We start from the raw sequence: 3,387 nt of genomic DNA on the forward strand, positions 1-3,387 counted from the left end.
GCTGGTCACACGCTTTCGAGTGTTTCTTGGTCTTATTTATTATTATTATTATTATTATTTATTAATTCCCCAACATTTATTTATTATTTTCTTTTCAACATTCTGTTCTGCAGCTTCCTTGGCCCTTTTTGCCCCAGTGCCAGAGCCGGGCGTGGGCATGGGCACCAGCCATGCGAAGACGAGCGAAGGCCTCGCAGTGCTCCTCCTCGGTTAGGAGTCTGGCTTTCTCCTTGTAGCCATTCAGGGTGGGCATCACTGGTCCCGTCAGCTGGGTGGCCACCTTGAGTTCTTCAGCAGAGTTGTCTCCGTTCTTGGGGCCGAGGGCTCCCCCGGGAAGAAGCTGAGTTTGAAGCAGCACTCCAGCTGCATGTTGGCCTGCAGGGACTCCGTGGACTTGTTCTGCCTTGTGGGCCCACAGAGACGCTAAAGGTCTGGGTCACCTTCTTGTGGATGGCAGCCACCCGCAGCTTCTCCAGGCTGAAGCCCCTTCTGGCGCGCACTTACTCGGGTGTGGTACTGCGTCAGGGGCACCTCACAATGGGCCCGATGGGGCTGGACACTGGGCACAGGGCTGCTCTGGCCTGCCAGATCTTGGGACTGTAGTCTTCTGTGCCCGCCAGTTGAACCAGGTATAGAAGTGCGGCTTCAGGATCATGCCATTCCAGCTGGGAGGCATAGCTGTCTATGGCCTTCCTTCATGGGAGAATAGCGATGGGGCGAAAAGCTGCTTTAGAGTTTTGTTTTGTCAAGAATTATTTTATTGGGAACCAGCAGTTAGTGTAATGGCTATGTCGCTGGACTCCCACGTAGTTGACCGCAGTTTGCGTCCCGGACCCGGTGGCTTAGAACTCACGCCGGGCGCGTGTACGTGCATGCCCAAGATCCTGAGAGGAGAATGGAGGAGAAGGGATTGCAGCATAGACCATCCCCTCTGGGGGGGGTGATTTCTCGCTTTCTGTCTCTATGTCTCTCTCTGTCTGTCTGGCAAGCACACGCACCCTATAGTGAAAACCTCTCCAAAAAAAAAAAAAAATTACTTTATTGACTTTTGTTTTTTTTAACCAGAGAGGGACAGAGTGAGAGAGAGACAAAGTGAGAAAGCAAGCTGCCAGGTTCAGAACTCAAACAGCAGTCAGCCACGTGGGAGCCCAGCGTCCTTAACTACCATGCCACCTGCCGGCTTCCGAGACAGCTTTCCCCTTATGTCCTTGGAGTCCCTCAACAACTTTATTAGCTACCTAGGCAAGGCAGGGCCTCCCGTTCCCATATTGAAGAAAAGGATATTGAAGTCTCTGGTGTCCTGCCCCAGGTCACATAGGGGTTAATTAGTGCCAGAATTAAGATTCATGCGGGACTCGGGCTCTGCCTCTCTTCCCACGTGGCAGGGTGTTGAGCGTCCCTCAGTCCCTCCTGTCCTTTCTTTCCTCCTAATCTTCAATTCCATGGCCAGTCAGGGTCCCTTCCTTGAAAAACCCTCAACTCTCTCTTTAAAGTTTATTTATTCCATCCATGAGTAAGAGGGGCAGAGTCTCGATACTGTGAGTCACCCTTGGCTTCAGCCAGTGGCGGGTCATGGGCACATGTGCCTGGTCTACTCAGAGCGGTCTCTGAACGTGAACTTGGGACCTTCCCACGTGGGTCAACCTCGTGTGTTTTCCCACTGCACCGCCATCCCCTCACGTCTCTGGCCTCCCTCTAGCTTCAGCCTCCTTGTATGATGAAACCACAACCTGGTTAAATCTATTTCTTCACCAACCCTGTGCTTTCACTCACCCAGCACTGGACAGCGTCTGCAGAAAACCCCAGAACCATGCGGTGATCTACCAACGTACAACCACCCGTGTGAAATGATCCCCAACGCTGGAGACCACACTGCATTTCCTCCAGAAAGCAACCTCAACCAAGAATAGGACTGCCAGATTTAGCAAATAGAAGAATTCGTTTAGTGTGGGATCAGCAGTTAGCGTAATGGCTATGTTGCTGGCTATGTCGTCGACCATGGGTCAAGTCCCGGACCCGATGGCTTAACCTCACACCGGGCACATATGCATGTGTGCCCAGGATCCCAAGAGAAGGCTGGAGAAGAGATTATAGCGTTACCGTTCCCCCCGGAGGTGATTTCTCGCTTTCTGTCTCTCTGTCTCAATCTTTCTGGCGAGTGCACATGCACTATAGCAAAAATTCTCTCCAAAAAAGAATTTGTTTAGTGTACCCAGCTATTTTTTAAAAAACTTTTGTTCATAATAGAGCTTGTACACACACATGAGAGAGAGACAGAGAGAGAGAGAGAGATAAAGAGAGAAGCCCCCTTCACAGGGTCTTGTCTCACCAGGATCTCCTCCCTCTAGCCTATCAGATCTGGGGTACTCTCACACATCCCCCGACCAGGCCGGAGATTCAAACTGTGGTCGCCTCGTGGAATCTGACTTCTCTTGAGCATTATCTCTGCACCATGGAGCCAGCGACAAATAAAATAATTTCTATCTTGCAACCTTACCCAGGAAGAGGCTGCCAACGTGAAATTTCAGCCACTACGGCAAACAGTCGGGAGCTGTTTTGAGATAGGGTGTTTTGTTTCTTTTCAGAGCCTGCCTCATTACAGTATGTCAGAGGATGACCCGGAATCTCAAGATGGCTCAGTCTGGCTTTGAACAGGGACAGCTATCTTCAAAGTCAGAGCTCTTCTCTCTCATACCTAGAATTAAGAGGCCCAGAAAGAAGACAGAGCCAACAAATACTTCAAAGGTAAGAAAGTCCAACCTCCTCCGGGGTTGGTCCATGAAGCCACAGACCTCAGGGGTCATCACCCAGATGGAGGGATTTCAGGCCCAGGAGGCTTCCTGGAGCCTCATCGTCTCTCGTGTAGCACTTAAACTCCTAATCAGGTTTTGGAATTGGACACTTCAGAGTCAGCCTAGGAAAAAAAAAAACAGAAAAAAAAAACTGTCCTATAGCAGATGGATGTCCCATGATGTAAAACAAAGTAAAGACAGATTTTTTGTTTTCTTTTTTAGAGATTTTTGCTATAGGGTACATGTGCTCTCTGGAGAGACAAAGACAGAAAACAAGAAATCACCTGCCAGGGGGGTTGGCCATACTGCAATCCCTTTTCCTCTACTCTCCTCCTGGGAGTCTGGGCACACACGCACATGCACTCAGCATGAGTTTCAAAGCTGTTAGGCCTGGGACTCGAACCACAGTTGGCCATGTGGGAGTCCAGTACCTTAACTACTATGCCACCTGCTGGCCCCCTAAAGACAGATTTTTAAGGCATTTTAATGTATCTAAGTTTTAAAATAAGAGGTAGTCAATACTCTTTTTTTTTTTGGAGAGATTTTCACTGTAGGGCGCGTGCGCTCGCCAGACAGAGAGAGACATAGAGACAGA

The 3,387-nt window shown here is 49.7% G+C and overlaps 1 pseudogene; it reads right to left on the reverse strand.

Annotated features, from left to right (window-relative positions):
• Positions 1 to 90: 90 nt before the first annotated feature.
• Positions 91 to 676, reverse strand: LOC102496993 (60S ribosomal protein L13 pseudogene; annotated as a pseudogene).
• Positions 677 to 3,387: the final 2,711 nt, after the last annotated feature.

Source organism: Tupaia chinensis, unplaced genomic scaffold (genome assembly GCF_000334495.1).
Source record: "Tupaia chinensis unplaced genomic scaffold, TupChi_1.0 Scaffold145907_1, whole genome shotgun sequence".
Lineage (NCBI taxonomy): Eukaryota > Metazoa > Chordata > Mammalia > Scandentia > Tupaiidae > Tupaia > Tupaia belangeri.